This window comes from Podarcis pityusensis (genome assembly GCF_964106645.2).
Source record: "Podarcis pityusensis genome assembly, chromosome: 1".
Classification (NCBI taxonomy): domain Eukaryota; kingdom Metazoa; phylum Chordata; class Lepidosauria; order Squamata; family Lacertidae; genus Podarcis; species Podarcis pityusensis.
In genome coordinates this window covers 36,291,840-36,310,641 of record NC_138028.1, presented here as the reverse complement: position 1 = coordinate 36,310,641, position 18,802 = coordinate 36,291,840, and the positions used below count along the sequence as shown (strand labels likewise).

At 43.4% G+C, this 18,802-nt stretch overlaps 1 long non-coding RNA gene across 3 annotated transcripts in view; it reads right to left on the bottom strand.

Moving 5' to 3' along the window:
• LOC308462518 overlaps nt 1–18,802 on the bottom strand; it is a 38,325-nt gene that overhangs the window by 17,710 nt on the left and 1,813 nt on the right. The window contains exon 3 of one of the 3 annotated variants that reach the window (XR_013979192.1): nt 3,602–3,694. The exons of the other annotated variants lie outside the window; for them this stretch is intronic. This is a non-coding gene — a long non-coding RNA (uncharacterized lncRNA). The remainder of the gene's footprint in view (nt 1–3,601; nt 3,695–18,802) is intronic. 3 annotated transcript variants of the gene reach the window in all.

The window sequence follows — 18,802 nt, the reverse complement described above, 5'->3', positions numbered from 1 at the left end:
TTCTACATACTGTACCTGTTAAAAGATACGGGGGCTCTCTCTTCTTTTGCATATGTTCAATTTATCACTTACCTTGGCTACTTTTTTAGTTTCTCATAGTTTATTAGGGGAACTGGGAATTTTAGTGAAACTACAATTGCCATGAATCTTTAGGGGACGTTATGTGCTTTAAATGTGTGCTGAATGTGCTTTAAATGTATGGTGTGGTCAAAATCTCTTCAGCAAGGAAGATCCAGGAAATGCATCACATTCCTTCCAATTGCTCAGCAGTGATTAAGTGACTAAGTGAGCAGCTTTAGCAACAGCAGTGTCTCTGTATCTGCCTAATAAACCTTAGGATGGTGCCTCCACATTTTGCTTTCTAACTTTTGTTTGTGTGACTCTTTTTAAATGAAAAGCTATGAGGCTGGGATGAACCAAGAGGATGAATTATAAAAGTTGTACCCGAAAATGAACTTAATTCACTTTTAGTTCACCTAGGATTTTTGAACTAGTTCAGTGAACTTTGTCTAGGAGAAGCAGTCTAAAAGTATAGACCATCACAAAAATCCTAGATCAGTGATGGTGACCTTTTAAAGACTGAGTGCCAAAACTGCAACCCAAAACCCACTTATTTATCGCAAAGTGCCAACATGGCAATTTAACTTGAATATCTCATTTTTTTCTGTGTGTTTCACGTTTCTTCTTTATGACTGCTGTTGTATTAATAATCCTTCATAAAATTTATTGCATTACATTCTTCATTAAATTATCTTTCCAATGATATATAATTTTATGGTATAACTCAGTGCTTTTTTTCTAAAAAAAATGTTTAGGGGGTACTCTCATTTTGACTCAAGAAAATCACCACCAGGGAAAAATAAATACAGTTCAAATCAGGAAAAATAAATACAGTGAATTTCTTCTCCCATTAAATTCACAAAATTTTAAGGGGTATGCGTCCCCCTGCGTCCCCACAGAGAAAACACACTGGTATTACTCCAAAACAAAGTGATGTTATGAGCCATCAAACATTGGAAATACATTTTTTTCCAGAAGGTTCCACAATTTTGGCCACTAGTGTACCCTGGAGGGCTGTACTAAGAGCCACCCTCTCCCAATTTTTAATATGAGATAATAATGATTATCCGCATGCGCACATACAAATAAATATAAATAAATAAACCCAGCCCAGATGGGCGAGGTATAAATAATTTGTTGTTGTTGTTGTTATTTGCCATTTCTTCGGCTGCCATTTGATCACAGCCTCCACGGAATTAATTTCTCTGTAGGCTTCCGCGGGAAAGTGCAACGAACATGTAAACCCAGCAGCCCCTTCTTAGGCTGCAGGCTTTATATGCTTAGTGACCTAGGAGTTAAGCCCTGCTAAACTCAAGGCGGCTTACTCTCGAGTAGGAAAAACAGACTGGCGGGAGGCCCTGGTGCATCAAAAGTCAATGTTTGCTCAGTCCCTCGCTCGCTCAGCGGGCCCTGGTGCCGCAGGCTTTGGATGGCGCACGCAAGCTCTCCTCTCCTCCTCCTCCCCCAACCCCGGCACGGAAGCTACGGCCCTTTTGGGGCAATGGCGTGCATGCCCACAGAGAGGGCTCTGAGTGCCCTCTCTGGCACACGTGCCATAGGTTCGCCACCACTGTCCTAGATCATAAAAGAGGGACCCTGTTATAGAAGTCTAGAAATCTACCATCTGCAATTCAAAAAGAGACTTGACTTTGCTCTGGATGTAACTGGGACAGCCAGAAGGAGCAGAGCAGCAGTTCCAGCATGGGAGATTTGCTTAAGCATGACTCTCTCCTAGCCATATATCAGGCCAAATCAAGCATCCCTCTATTATCTGCCAGGAGTTAGGAACATCAGGTGTAAACCTGAGTGAAACTGCATTCCTGCAATTTGCTCCCAGCCTATAATAGGAAAGAAACTCAAGGCCTACAGAGAGTCACTCAGAACCCCTCCAGACTGGCGTTTTGTTGTGGATGTATTCTGCAAAATTTTCTTAGGACTTGACACAATAATAGTGCATTAGTGGTGGATTTATTCTGCTTTATTACAGTATATGTTCTGCAATGTTTCCCTAGTGTTACCACATTATTGCTGCAACAAAATAGTGCAGTCTGGAGTGTTCCCTTTTCAGGATTTGAACTATTCCATTTCGTTATCCTACTCCCTGCCCTACCCCACCCCCAATCCATTTCACATACACACAAAACAGCCAATCAGCATTCTGCATCTACTGAGCATACTCTCTTCTTCTCACTGGTCTCCACCCCTTTTGTTTTGTCCCCCCCCCAAATAGGTTTCTACCCTTGTCAAATGAGGGTTCCCCCAAGCCTTCTGATAACTGCCTCTTGTGAGTTGATAAGAGATTTCTCTACACAAGTCATGGCAGTCACAGCCTGAATGTTAGAAACAGAGGAAATGGTGACAGCATCCATTTATGCTCAAGGTATGCAAAAGAATGATCTTGACACATGTGACTGGTTCTAGCAGAATGGGAATGACCATTAAAGAACTCCTCCGCTGAAAACTATAAAACCTTTTGATAGGCAACATGCATACTTGCTTGCATGTCCGAATGCGCGCACACAGTTCCTTATCCGTCAAGTAATCAAAGTCTGCTTCCATATTTGCATCTCTTCTGGACTGAAGCATCTAAATCATTTGCCTAAGTCTGATTTTTAGAACATTTAAAAAAATATATTTACAGGGAAGGATTGTACATAGCTCAGTGGTCAAGCATTTGCTTTATATGCAGAAGATGCTAGGTTCAGTCCTCAGCAGCTCTCGGTAACACTGGGAGAGACCCCATCTGAAACCTTCAGAAACTGCTCCTCTACAGTGTAGACAATAATGAGCTGAATGGACCATTGATCTGATTCAGTATAAGGCAGCTTCCTATGTTCCTGTCTTAAAACTTTTTAAAAGCCAGCATAATGTACAGATACATTCAACACATTGCATTGACCTTCTAGCCTAATTTTAATTACCATACTGCACTGTAATTTAGAAAACAGTAATAATGACATGAAAACCACGGTTGGGGGGGGACTTCTAACAAATGAGGGGGTGTGAAAGGCAGAACTTCAAACTCCCACATTCTGCAACAGAGGCACCCTATTCACTGAGTACAAAACCTCCGGCAACCTCTTCAGCAACTGCCTCTCAAACACTAGCAAGAACTCATGGGATAGAATTCTTCAAAGTCCCTAATGGGAAAAGAAGCCCTGTGACAGCACCACCACAGAACTGGGTTATTGTTGTTTTTTCAAAGTACCACACAACATAGCCAAACATCTACAACGGACTGTAAAAGGCAAACAATCAACAATATCCAAAATCACTTTCCAAAATAACACTTGGTAAAGTGTAACATCTAGATCAGACCCCAACGATAAGCATCTTTTGTGGAATATCTTTACAGGAACCTGACCCTTTGCTTAGGGAAAAGTCATATATAGGAGAGAGGTTTTATACACACACAAACACACTTAATGTTTAACTATGGCTTGCATTGCGGAAGTGGCCCCTAAATCAAAAGATCCAGGTTTCAGGAACCCACTGCTGACATTTACAGGACCTTCAATTAACTAATCAAGCCCTTTCTTACCTCCTTTTTTCCTGCCTTATTATAGTGCCATGGGGGGAAAAAATTATATACTTTGCCTCTTCAGAAATGGGCTCATTCTTTTTTCAGCACTACCTATGGAGAACAAAAAGTTTTAGGTATGGGGTGAAGATAATGCTTGAAACTATAGTTTCTAGCTATATATAATTACTTTCAATGGAGCAAAATCATAATGAGAATAGCTTTATTGTCATATTTTTCACTAGTGGGTGTGAAGAGTGATTTAACTTACAGGTACTGATTATGTAATTGTATTGATATAGGGCACACAGCCTACTCTGCCTCATGAATCATCTAGACTGACAAGAGGAGGTGTAGGAAACCCCACATGCTTTTGGCTCACAAAGGGAGAGAACAGCTTTCACTGCGAGCGATTAAAGTTCTTGGTCACAGATAGGCATGCAAGAAAGAGAACATGTCGGTTCCGATTGGTGCAATTTTAGAATTTAACCAGAAGAAGCAAACCAGCACATGTACAGTGTGGCTATCAGAGGTTGCCAATGGTCCAAACAGAAAGATATACATTCAGCTAAACTGAACCAACAGGTGCACCTCAGTCAAGTACATGGACTGAAGGCTCATAATGCAGCCACCTTGCTCCAGAAAAGAAGGAGTTTGTGGTCAGTGCCTGGACGGGAGACGATAGCAGTGTGTATATTACTGCTTACTCTGATTCCAGTGCACTCCCACCACTGGTGTTTGAAGCCAAGGACTACAAAATGTTAACCACTCTCCATAGGTATCTTCTCAAGAAATAATCCTGTTTGATGTGCTTTCCTTCAAACTAGTTTCCATCTGATTTGAAAATGGATGCTGCGCTTAAATGCTGTGTGCATTTCATGCAGCCATTGCACATGCACAGATTATAGCATGTGCGCAGGTAACAGTTTCAGTGAACTGGCGTTTGGCACAGGAAAACAAATTAGGTTATGAGCATAAGGTCAAAACTTTCCGGTGTAGTGGTTAAGAGGGGTAGACTCGTAATCTGGGGAACCAGGTTCGCATCTCCGCTCTTCCACATGCAGCTGCTGGGTGACCTTGGGCTAGTCACACTTCTCTGAAGTCTCTCAGCCCCACTCACCTCACAGAGTGTTTGTTGTGGGGGAGGAAGGGAAAGGAGAATGTTAGCCGCTTTGAGACTCCTTCTGGTAGTAAAAAAGCGGGATATCAAATCCAAACTCTTCTTCTTCTTCTTTGGTCTGTACAGCAGCACAAGACTGCAACTTAAAACACAGCTGAAGAGAAAAGCCTCACCATATTTCGAGCTGTCAATGTGTACGTAGCTTACTTGGGATCTGTATGTAAACCACTTCATGGAAAAAAGAGAACTATAAATGCATTTTATAATTTTTTCATACTTTACATATGCCATGCCATAAACCGAAAAGGAAAGTCCAGCACATGAGTGAAAAATGGTACAAGAATTTCAGCCGGCTGAATGTGAAAAGGGAAACGGAACCAAATGAGCTCAGGTTGTCCATTGGTCGCCAAAAATAGAATAATATGCAAAGTCAGACAGCTTCCACAATCTGGATATTTTCCAATCAAATTTTCAGCTTCATTATAAAATACTATATGAAAAGGGAAGCCCTGAGGCCATTAACCTAAACTGAGAACCCAGTGGCGTAGCGTGGGGGGTGCCAGGGGGGCCGGCCGCACCGGGCGCAACATCTGGGGGGGCGCGCTCGCTGCCTCCGGAGTCGCCGAAGAGCCTCGGGCGCAGGCTGTAGCAGAGCCCCATGTCTCGTGGAACCGACGAGCTGTGCGCGCGCCCGGGCTGAAGGCGTCCGGCAGGCAGCGGCTCTCAGCCCCGCGCGTCAGGGCCACGGAGGACGTGCCAGGCGGCCCCTCCTCACAGCCCCGCCTCCGCTGCTGCTGCTGCAGCTGCTGGGCCATGTTGCATTTTCCTCGCCTCTCTGCCCCCCTCCTCCTCCGGGCAAGCGGCGTGGTTTGGGCGGCAGCGCCAGCAGCAACTCGACTCAGATCGGCAGGTTAGGGGTTGGGGGGGCGCAAATTACTTGCCTTGCCCCGGGTTAGGGGGCGCAAATTACTTGCCTTGCCCCGGGTGCTGACAACTCACGCTACGCCGCTGTGAGAACCTAATGACCGAAATGAGAAGAGGTGAAAAAGTTCTGATCTAAAAAAAAAAATTTTTTTTTTTAACTGTAACTTTTGGCTCCATGAGAACACTTATGAAAGTATGGGAATCAGACATTGGTAAAAACAATTCAGGTTAATGACTTGAACAAATTTTGGGAAACTTGCCCATTGAAATCAGTATCCAGCTTTTTTCAAGAAAACACACTCAAATTACTCCACAGGTGGTATTGCATGCCAAGGCAACTATCTCAAATGTTCTCATCAATACCACCATTATGTTGGAGAGGCTTCAGGCAATGTGGCACAATGGCACATGCCACTACCGATGGTGATTGTACCATTGTTAAAAAGTTCTGGAAGTTGGTTCACGCAGAAATGATTGATCTTTCTAAGGAACAGATTATATGTTGGCCTAAACAGATGCTGTTAAATATTTTTGATGGGGGGAAAGCTAACATATTATCAAAGGAAATAATGGTTTATATGATTGTAGCAGTCCGTCTTGTTCTTACAACTCAATTGATAACAGCTCAAGATCTCATGCTGGACAGGTGGTATCATTCTTTATGGAACATGGCAATTACACACAAAAATCATACATCATTTAAAATTTAGACAAGGACAAGAATCCTTTATTTATTTTACAGCAAACAATATATTGTTACACACTATCCCAATCTCCCAATGGTGCGAGAGTCCAGGGGTCCAGGATTTGTGTTTCCTTTGGAAATGAGACACAGTGGAGATTGTGGTGTCTTTATGACATATGGTTTATTTACACATATATACAACCTGAACTTATGACGGAGGGGTTCAAAACATTGCACTCCCATTGTTCCTCCAATTGCTCCAGTGGCCAATTAAAATTGTCAGCCCACATTGTTCTCTGACCACCTACTCTCCAACTTGCCGCAGCTTGCAAGCTGCAGCTGTTCCCCTCCAGTTTGCATCATCCTCAACTGCAATCCTGAATCTCCCTCCTCAGTACTCTAGCATTGTGTTCTGCTAAATACCCAGAGCTCAGGGAAGGGCTGCAACCATTTGCTGGCACAGAGTCTTTGCTCTGCTGGTAACCCATCTGCCTGTCCTTGTTCCCTGCTAATGGCCCATCTTTAGCAGCACAATACAAAACTGGCTCCTGGCTTGCATTTTAACATGCTAAATCCAGAGTTTGGCACCCAGGAATGAGAAGGGGAGCCCGGGCACTCTATAAGCTGATAACACTATTTTCTAGACAACTGTCATCACAAGCTTGGCATATGTGGAAATATACTTGACTGGATCATGCAATGTTTTGGTGCTGTCTTTTTCTTGAGTTTAATCCTGATGATCTTCTTTTGTAACCAAACTTTTACATTTGTCCATTATGACTTTTGTATGCCATACATGCCTAAAACTATGTTTGCTTTCTCATCCCTTGTTATGGTCCGTTTCTTGTTTGTAATTGGGATGTTGCTTTTCCTGTTCTATACCTATTAAAAATACAATGATGATGATGATAATAATAATAATAATAATAATAATAATAATAATAATATCAATTCCAGAAAGGCAACCAAGGCAATTGAGGCAGATGCAGGCAGTGGCGGAGTAAGGAGGTGCGGGGGGTGCGGTCCACCTCAGGTGTCATCACTGAGGGGGGGGTGAGAAAATGAGTTTAAAATAAATAATAAATAAAAAATTGGGCTCACCAAACTTTTTAGGAGTGACGTGGTGGCTTAGGTGCCTGCAGGTTCGCCGCTGCCTGAAACAGCAGCGTGAGACTTGCATCTGCGTACTGCCTCTCCCTCAGCCGCCCTACAATTGAGCGGGAGGCGGCGGAGAGGTTCCAAGCGTCAGAGAGGTTTGCACCGACACCATGGGCAGTTCGCTCCCCCCACGGACAGATCGCCCTGCCCCTGGCTGCAGGGCACAGCCCCATACCAGGCACCTGAGCGGCTAGCTACGCCACTGGATGCAGGGAGAGAAGCAAGTAGTGGGAATGATAAGAACGTTTGCAGGGCCAGGGATCAAAGTAGCAGCAGGCTTGAGCAAGCAAGACAAGGAATGCTTTTTCAAAACACAAAGGTTTATAATCCTATGCACGTAAGTCTAATCGAGCATAATAGGGATTGCTTCCGAGACAGTTGCATTCTACATTTGTTAGCAGAAAGGGAGGTTTACCTAGGGACTAAAGAAAAAGCAGAAATTAAGCCCAGCTCTCAATAAGCCTGAAGTCTGAGTCTGACCATGGGCCAAAAAAGTGCAAAAGGAAGGTCACAACAGCTGACTATCTGCTCTCCATACATTCATCCTTGAATCATGGCTTGGAGAATAAGAGCCTAAGACGAGTCCTGCTGGATCAGGCAAATGGCTCATCTAGTCCAGCATTTAATTCCAGCATCTCACTCTGGCCAACCAGGCAACTATGAGAAGCCCACAAGCAGAGTGTGTGCACAACAGCATTCTACCCTCTTCTGATTCCCAGCAACTGGTATTCAGGGGCAAATTGCTGACAGTGCATGTAAAGCAAAACCATTAGGTCAAGTAGACACTGATGGCCTTCCCCTCCATTGATTTGTCTAATTCTCTTTTATAGTTGTTCAAGTTTGTGGCATCTGTATTCCAGAGTTTAATGGAATTCGGCAGCTGAATCCTTATACCTTCACTTAAATTATCACATTTCACTTATCAGAAGCTTTTTTTAAAAAAAAAAGTTTAGGGGTACTTTCATTTTCCTACTCATATTGAAATACTGCCCCTCAATGAAGCCAAACTTAGATTCACAAAATGTTTAGGGGTATGCGTACCCCTGGGTACCCCCCATAAAAAAGCACTGCTTATCAGTATAGATCACTTATTTTACTGAAGCAAATCATTTTGTAATTCACGATTTTCTTGGTGTCTCTTCTGCTATGGATAACTAAGAAATTCTTTGATGCCATCTAGTGGTGACTCGTTATTCTACAAAGCTGCTTTATGGAGGGGTAAAACAACAATCAGTATCACTTCTTCCGAGTAGAAAATCCTATGTGTCCATATGTACACTGTCAACTGTAATGAACACACACGTCTATTTTCACTCATGCTGCAACATATTCACGCATCTGTCACAAATGGCATTAAGATGGAGGCAGGGATATTATCATGCGTGAATAGGTGCTCTGAGAAAACAGTTTCCTATTATAGTATACCCTGGTCCATAAGCAGATATAAGGATCTATGTGTTATATAAAATAAAAGGACAGTAGAATAGACTTTCCTACAAAGGTGAAGTTTCAATACTATTGTAAACAAGGATGGACTACTTGTATGAAATGGCTTTGGTGTAATCAAGCAGTCACAAGCTAAGGATCCATGCACACAGAACATGATGGAAGAACTTCAGGGCAGAGAAGAAGAAAAAGAGGAGGAGGAGGAGGAGGAGGAGGAGGAGGAGGAGGGTGAACTCCCTGCATCAAACCATATGTGCCATCAGAGTGGTCCCATTACCAAAGTCTCTGTGAAACTCTGTGCTGGCAAAAATACGGTACTGAAATAAGGGGAGTTTTCTATAATGTACCATACTTTTCAATGCATAGCATGACCCCATGTATAATATGTCCCCTATTTTTGGGAAATTGCAAAAAACCCAAAAAAAACCTGTTGTTGAAGTTTGCTGAGCTGTTGAACTGTTTTCTAATGCCCCCCTGCTGTGACACCATATTAGCCTGTGTATAAGACGACCCCCAATTTATCAATAAAAAAATTCATTAGAAAAGGGCTTCCTATACATGGAAAAATACGGTAACTAGGCCAGGCCTGAGTGGGGAATAACAGCATGACAATTGTGAGAACGGACAGAGAGTGAAACAACAGAGTTGCAGAAAACTACTACTCAAGTAGAGTCACTGAAATTAATGGCAATGAACTTGGGTCAATTTATGTCAAAGTGTGCACTAAAAATTAGCTGAATACAACTCATAATGTAAAGCCTCAAGACGAATGTGCATCCTCTGACTTTGTGAAATCACAAGCCCTTCTTATCTATACTGCAAGTCCCAAGGCAATGACAAGAGGAAGCAAAGCTATCACAGATACTTTGCTCTTTCTTGTTCACAGATAAGATCTCATCTTTACCAAAACACATGCAATGGACAGTTTTATGAATCTTTCTCCTGGAAGTTTTGATTGAAGGAGAAAAGCAGGTGCATGAGGTTGAAACTGGAAGTTGACAGTGCTGGAGCAATTTAACCTGTTGGTAAAGGTAAAGATAAAGGTAAAGGTAAAGGGACCCCTGACCATTAGGTCCAGTCGTGACCGACTCTGGGGTTGCGGTGCTCATCTCGCTTTATTGGCCGAGGGAGCCAGCGTACAGCTTCCGGGTCATGTGGCCAGCATGACTAAGCCGCTTCTGGCAAACCAGAGCAGTGCACGGAAACGCCATTTACCTACCTATTTATCTACTTGCACTTTGACGTGCTTTCAAACTGCTAGGTTGGCAGGAGCAGGAACCGAGCAACGGGAGCTCACCCCGTCGCGGGGATTCAAACCGCCGACCTTCTGATCGGCAAGTCCTAGCGTCCTATAACCTGTTGGTAGCCCGCGTCCTATAACCTGTTGGTAGCAGGGACTATTTGTCAATGGCCATCACCATCAAAGACTTGTGATAGCTCTTACCAATGCACTGGAACTGAGTATCCACACCTCTGCCATGTATTATTTAATATTTAAAATGATAATCCTAAGTGGGAGAAAGGAAAAATGGGATAAAGAAAATACACAAATGCTTCCCAGCTACTAGGCTACTACTTCCAGATAAGTGACTGCTAGGGCTACCAAATCATGACCCATCAAGTGGAATTGCAATTGACTACTGGGAGTTTTATCCTTTTTCTATATGTACATCCAGTTACATCCAATATACTAAAGCCAGTAGGGATAACATAGTTGCCATAGTGGGGGAGGTTCAATTTACCTGAATGGCTGTTTAAAACTAAGCACACATTCACTCTAACTTTGCAATGGGAGCAGTTTTGTCTTCCCATGCCTTTCTAACATTTTAATCTTTTAATTAGTACAGGAATGCTTTTTCAGCTACATTTTCAAAATATTAAAATAGTGAAATACAACTTAAAAACAAAAGCTTTATAGTGCTATAACACTGTAAAGCTGATTTTAGAAAAGTGGTTAATGGGACTGGAAAGGATATCCGAAGGGATCTGTAGTAAGACAAACTGTGCTTGCTGTCTCTCAAAATGAAATCTGGCAATTACTGGTCACATCTTAGCAGTCACGGCCAACATCGCCTAGGTGAGATGCGGTGCTGCAGATACCAAGGAAGTCTGGCAGCCATATTTTTAAGCTGAGTCTCATGGTTGGTTGGCTGGAAGTTGAGGAGATATGGGACATTTGCTAGCATTTATCTCTACACTGTAGTTAACAATGGGAATCTTGTGACTCATCTGATGGATGAACTAATGAAACAACTGGAAATTACATTAATCATTATCACAACTTTGCATACCTAAAATTAGACTGTCCCCTCAGCCCAAATATCTTTTAGTTTGCAGCTAAACCTGAATGACTAGTTTCAAAGCACAGGTGCAAGAAACAAAAATTGTATCGGTTGGATGCCGCACCAAGCCAAATCCTACCTGTGTTCAGTTGACTCACATTTAATTGGGCTTCTGATCAATCTGAAACCTTACATTCAAATGCATCTGAAAAGACGAACCATTAAAAGTGTGAAACAAGGAAGAGGGAAATGAAGAGCAATTGAGCCTGTGCCGTGCTTCAAAGACCAAGGAATGTGGCAGAATGATCTTGCATTCGTATAAACACATTATACTTGTGACCCACATTAGAGCAAAGTAACGCAAACGTACAGGCAACATCTGAGCTCTCCCTAGTGAAGCCGCATGGTCACACAGCAGGGGAAATATCATTCCCAGGCACTGCTGCTCACGTAGCTACTTATTATCCGAGCAACCCTGTAACAAGAGACCTGAAATTGCTGTTTTGTGAAAAAATTCCTGCTGCTAAGAAGGTGGCATGTTTGAATTTAAAAGGCACCCAGCACAGCCAGAGGTTATTTCTGGATCAAAACACTCACACAAGGATGTAAGAATATAATAGAAGAGGGCTGTATTTTTAAAAAGTTATATTTTATGGCAAACATCAAAGTGATACACCTAAGAAGTGGTAAGTTGGAAGTTTGAATATGTGAAACTTAATTACCACAGAACTATTAGGTGAGCCAGTTTAATATTGATCTCCAGTCTAAAGTATTACATACCAGGAATTATCTTTTAATTTTGTAATTAAGGCTACAAGGCTTTCCTTGCCCACTTATTTGAAAGTAAGCCCCATTAGATTCACTGGAAAACAATCTACAGTGGTACCTCGGGTTAAGAACTTAATTCGTTCTGGAGGTCCGTTCTTAACCTGAAACTGTTCTTAATCTGAGATACCACTTTAGCGAATGGGGCCTCCTGCCACCGCCGTGTGATTTCTGTTCTCATCCTGAAGCAATGCTCTTAACCTGAGGTACTATTTCTGGGTTTGCGGAGTTTGTAACCTGAAGTCTGTAACCTGAAGCCTCTGTAACCCGAGGTACCACTGTATGATTCTCTGTACAAACATATATTTAAATGTTTTGGGCAGAGCTGCACAGGTAGCATTTTATCTGAACGTTGTGTTTGCTATTTTGGAGACAGATTACCTTGTAGTATCTGTTGTGTCAAGAAGGAACTCCTGACAACACAGTGTACAGCTGTTATGAATATATCAAACAACTATGTGGTAGCACATTTCCTGAATGTCTAGTTATGCATCATGTTTCCAGTCAACCTACCAAGGCTCAGTGCAGCTGTAACACTAGTGATCAGTTAACCATGGCCAGATTGAAAGCGCACCAATAGCTGCATGGGCCTAATGCTCTTAGATACACAAGAAAAAATGGAAGAGATGCGGGAGGTGAGGGGTCACAACTACTAAAGTGGCCGAAAAACAAAAAAACCCAAAATAAACTATGAGGAGTTTATATGTGGTAGAGAAATAGAGGCAGAGTATTTACAGTTCATTAGAAAGACAAAAAGAAAACCCTTTTATTGCCTCAGTAGGGGTGCTAACGAATTGCTTTGCAAATGAAGATATCTCATCATTAAAGGAGCAAATCTCTGGAAAATAGTATCCCTGGAGCAAACAGATGTAGGATGCTTTAGCCGCCCAGAGTGACTGGGGCAACTCAGTCAAAATGGGTTGGGGAGAAATAAAAAATTACAACGTTTAGATTCCTGCATTGCACAGTCCCTTCCAGTTCTACAATTCTATAATGCTATCGAGTTAAATTACTGTGCACTGAATTTTCACCCTACCTCTCACAATCAGTTTCCGAGATTTTAAAATGAAACAGTAGTGTTCTCACAAATCACACCCCATTTTTTAGAAAACAGCACATGGGAACAGCACACCTCAGGGAATCAATATTTAATTTACGACATATACAGCTTTAATATAACGGGAAAAGAGCCTGCTGCTGGATCGGGTCAATGACCCATCTAGCCCAGCATCCTGTTCACACAGTAGCCAACATGAAGGGTTGGAAGCGTTACCCTTTTAATTGAGTTAAGACTTCATAATTCAGCTTGCCTTATAGGAAGCCAACACACTGGAGTTTGTCAGTAATGGGGTGCGCATGTGTGTGTCAGCTCTTGTTTATGCTGCAAAGCTTGGGGCGCAAACTGACAAGCTGTAAAATGTGTGCACCCTGCCCCTCTGTTGCGATCCTCCCCGCAATTGCTCCCCCAGAGAGTACATCCCCTGGGCTCGATCCTGCACCCATCTACTTAGGAAAAAGCAATGGGGTTTTACTAGCAGGAACCGAAGTACAGCGGAGCGAGGCGCCTCCCGTTTCGGTGGCTGATACAGTGGTACCTCCGGTTAAGTACTTAATTTGTTCCGGAGGTCCGTTCTTAACCTGAAACTGTTCTTAACCTGAAGCACCACGTTAGCTAATGGGGCCTCCGGCTGCCGCTGCGCTTCCGCCACGCGATTTCTGTTCTCACCCTGAAGCAAAGTTCTTAACCTGAAGCACTATTTCTGGGTTAGCGGAGTCTGTAACCTGAAGCGTATGTAACCCGAGGTACCACTGTATTCCGCTCCCCGCCAGCCCCGCGCAACCTTCCCCGGCTGTGCTTCGGTAACTTGGGGCGAAAATGCACGTCCCCGGCGAGCAAGCCAGGCTCAAACTGAAGCCAGTCCCCCGCCGCGGCCGCTTTTCCCGCGAGCGAGGAGCTTCGCCGCTACGACCCCGCGTCGCCCCGAAGGCTTCGGACCGCGGGAGGTGAAGAGGAGCGAAGGCACCGCAAGCACCTCCCTCCTACGACAGCTAAGAGACAGAATGAGTGACAAGAGGAGCACCAAGACAGCAGCAGCCTAGCGTCCGATTAACAGATGTCCCTCGGAGATCCGGGAATGCTGCTTAATTAAGGCAAGAGCAGCCGAGCGTTCGACCAAGCGATCGGAAGGACCAGGGCCGGGGCGGGGCTTCCTCCTCGCGTCCTTGGCCGCCTTTGTGACGCAAGCGGATGCTGGAGTTTTGAATGCTCCGGCGGTTATTTTGGAGTGGACGTGCGAGCGGGAGGGTGCGGGTCCGCCCGCTTTACGGATCGCGCAGGTGAGCCTGAGGTGCGCGGGGCAGGAATGGTGGCCGCGGGGGTTGGGAGAAGGGCGCGCGCAGGGAGGGCGTTTTTCCCGCCTTTTCACGCGGCGCTCCGGGAGACGCCGAAGCATCAGCCCGTCCAGTTCAGTATTGCCTGCTCTGGCTGGTAGCTGCTCTCCGGGATTTCAGGCAGGGAGCGCCTGCCAACCCTGAGACCGGGGGTGGAGCGTGGGACATTCTGCATGCAAAGCAGCTGCTTTGGCATTTAACTGCGGTTCTGCAGCATCCTTACACGAGAGTAAACTGCTGTGGGGTTTACTTCGGAATGCCAGTTGCTCTTGTGCTCGGGTCCCGCTTGCGGGTTTCCCACAGGCATCTAGTTGGCCACTGTGAGAACAGGATGCTGGACTAGGTGAGCCATTGGCCTCATCCCGAGAGCCCTTGTATTCTTTCTCCCCGTGGGTTGCCTTCGGAGTAAATATGCACTAGGATCCGGGTGCAAATCACGGTTGGTATAGGAGGGTGATGTTGATGTTGTTGGGCGCATCCTACGGTCTGAGTGGTGAGAAGCACTTACCTGACTTCAGTTTCCTTTGGTATTATTACTACAGTGGTACCTCGGGTTACATACACTTCAGGTTACAGGCTCCACTAACCCAGAAATATTACCTTGGGTTAAGAACTTTGCTTCAGGATGAGAACAGAAATCGTGCTCTGGCGGCGCAGCAGCAGCAGGAGGCCCCATTAGCTAAAGTGGTGCTTCAGATTAAGAACAGTTTCAGGTTAAGTACGGACCTCCGGAACGAATTAAGTACTTAACCTGAGGTACCACTGTATTGCTGTCAATTAAATTTGTATACTGCGCTGAGATCTACAGATGAAGGGTGGTACAACATAAAAATACAATATAAAACAGGCAAAATGCACAATAAAAATAGGAACAAAGGCAAACCAAAAAAACTCCCCTCCTACTACACATTTAATTGAATGTGAATCAGCAAAGGCTGGTTGAAGAGGAATGTTCTATGCCTGCTGCCTAAAGGTACATACTGTAATTAAAGTGCCAGACACTGGATGTTTTACTGGTGTTCTGTAATATTGGAGTATATTTATAAGTATTCCACATCCTATATGTTGAGAGAGAAACCACACACTAATGCCCCCAGAGCCCAAAATTCAGTACTCAGTTCTTTGTGTAGTTCAAAACTGGAGTCTTTTCTTTCCAGAGCAATACCTTATTCCATCCTCCTGGCTGGGTGGGAGAAGAGAAGAAAGATATACTGTACAGCCCCCTCCCAGCTTTTCTTTCAGATGGCAACGTACTGTTGTCTAGTTACAGTTTTTCGAGTGGTTGACAGAGTTACTTCTGCTCAAAGAAATACAGTAGGAGAATCTGTAACATGCTTAAAAGAAGATTTTTTTTTGAGGGACAGCCATGCTACAGAAAATACCATTAAGGCTGATGAATTATAGTGTGATCCTGTGCATATCAGGACTTGCTGTGTTTTGTGCAAGACTTACTCCCTAGTCATGCACTCTTACTTGAAAGTAAGCCCCACTGAATTCAGTTGGGTGTGCTTTTAAGTAAACATGCATACTATTGTGAAGTTGGTTCAAAGTAGATTATGCTAAAGTAACTTTATTAGCTTTAAGGTAGGATAAAACTCTTATTTGTTTGCTTTAAAGGGCTGTTTACTGAGGATTTTATTTTTTACAGCCCCTCTTTCTTCCCACTGATGCCTGTTTTCTATATGTTTGAAATCCCCAGGAATATGATTTTCCACATTTTTTTTATTGTGACAGAGCTCCTCTTTCTACATTTAACAGCTAGCATTTTATATTGAAAAACATTTTTAAATTCAACTCTTGACATTACAATTAAAACAAAAAAAATTTGAGAGGGAAACAAGGAAACAATAGGGTTTTCATTCAGAGCGCTAAATAATAAAATTTTCACCTGTCAAAAAGTTAAAATCATTAATTTAATCATTTTATACTGTGGCTTATGAAGGTAAAATTGTAAAGTAAAACAATTTAAAGCAGAAAAACGAAATCACAGATAATGGGAAAGAAGAATGCCTACCATCAACTACAATTGCGCTACACTATGTCCTTTCCTGGATAGGGATAGCTTGATCACTAATTCACACACTGGGAACCTCCCCTATGCATTAGTGTCATGCACTAAAGTGGGGCTATTTCACAACTGGGGCATCATCAATGAAGAGTCCCTAAATCCCAGTTACCCACCTCAGCTTTGAAAATGACATCTAGGAGTAGAGCCTGAAATGCAGAACTTAAAGAGCAGGCAGGTTCATAGTCTGGAAACATGTCATACAGGAATTCAGCTGGTGCAAACAAACCATTTCCCATCATTTCCGTTATGTCAGGAAAAGCTTTACCTGTTGAATTTTTGTGTGCCACACAGTTGTCAATGCCAGAAATAAAAAAGCAACCCAACCCAGGGAAGCACTTACAAAAAGAGAATAACATTTGTTTCCTTTTGTGCCATTATTTTGCAAGGCTGGAAGGTGACAAGGAGCCATTTTTCAGTTCATTTCTCATTTGTCTCTTCCTTCCCAACCACTGTGGTGATGCTCTCAGTCATTCACTGCCCTAAGCAGATAACGTCCCGTTACTGACTCTTCCCCACTGGGCCTTTAAAGCCCTGAACAGCCTCAGCCCAGTATACCTGAAGGAATGTCTCCACCCCCATTGTTTAGCCCGGACACTGAGGTCCTCCTCCGAGGGTCTTCCGCTGGTTCCCTCACTGCAAGAAGTGAAGTTACAGCGAACCAGGCAAAGGGCCTTCTTGGTAGTGGCACCCTCCCTGTGGAACACCTCCCCCCCCCCTTTCAGATGTCAAAGAGATAAAGAATATATAACTTTTAGAAGACATCTGAAGGTAGCCCTGTATTGGGAAGTTTTGTTTGATGTTTTATTATGCTTTGATATATGCTGTGGGCTGCCTAGAGTGGCTAGGGAAACCCAGCCAAATGGGCGGTGTATAAATATTATTATTACTGTCAAGTTGATCACTGTGACTTAGCAACTGTTTATGGTTGGAGCACTCTTTTCTATAAGTAGTGAAAGGGCTGAAGCAGTTGACGTATTTCAGCATCCATATATTACACATGTGCTTCTGTTTCATAGGGTTATCTTCCCTGTTTCCACTGAACACCCTAGAACCTTAGGCTGAAATATCTTCCTTTTTCTAGTGAGATTTCTTAAGTTACTGTTTGGGTTCCAGTCTAAGTAGGTTTGTAGGTTGTAAGTCCAAAGTACTAGGAAGCAAGTCCTATTGAATTCAGTGGACGGTTCTGAGTAAACTGAGCTAAAAGACTCTAAGATACTTCCCAAGTTCAGGAATGTTAAGTCATTTCAGATTTGCTGTGTATACTACATGGAGGCTGGTTATTATTGCTTGGAGCTGTCCTTCAATTTAGAGAGAATTTCCGCTAAAAACGGAATATGATTTGCTAAACAAATAGCCCAGTGGTTTCCTTTCAAGTGGTAGCATTAGGCTGTCACAAACCACAATGTGAACTTAAGACCACTTCATATTTAAATTCAGGACACATACAGTGAACTGAAATGGCATCTGTGAAAGCTCCTGAAGTGCAAAGCTTGTCTTTGTTGCCTGTTAACAGAAGGGAAAACATGCATTTGAAATTCTGTCTCCTTTCCTTGTTTTGTTTGTTTAGAACATTTTATTTAAAACTGACTGACTGTGGTAGTGTAGATTTGACTTTGAAATCAGACTTGCTCCAAAATAAGTTGTTGGTTTTTTTAATACACACATTTTTTCCATAGTTCTCAAAAGTGACTGTTAGCTGCAGGTGTTCTTTTGTTTTATCTCAGCAGTGGAGAACCTTTGGCCCAGCAGGGGTCCTAATTTTACCCACAAAGCCATTTTCTCCAAGCCATGCCCCAAGTCATTTTTCTATTTATTTTTTATTTCATAAAAATTTTGTACCACTTGATTCGGGAAAATCTTCAGAGTGGTTTATATGACATCAGGTGTGGGGCAGGTTAAAAAAAACATGGCTGCAAACGAACAATTGGGAGCTGTAAAGCAGGCTTCTTCAAACTCAGCCCTCCAGATGTTTCGAGACTACAATTCCCATCATCCCTGACCACTGGTCCTGCTAGCTAGGGATCATGGGAGTTGTAGGCCAGAAACACCTGAGGGCCGAGTTTGAGGAAGCCTGCTGTAAAGTGTACTGTTGCTTGTTTCTTGGTAAGCAGGGCTTCCAAGACCTGCTAGGGTTGGTTCCATTCAGGAGTACTCAATCAGAGCTCCCAGGTGGAGTGCATTGCTGACAAAATTGGGATTTGAAGTCAGCACCAATCAGCTGTTTGGTGTGACTTCAAGCCCCAGTGAGAACAGGGAATTTAGGAATATAGCTTGTCCCTGCTTGAAAGCAGAAAATGGTGTTCGGCAATGACTTCAAGCGCTA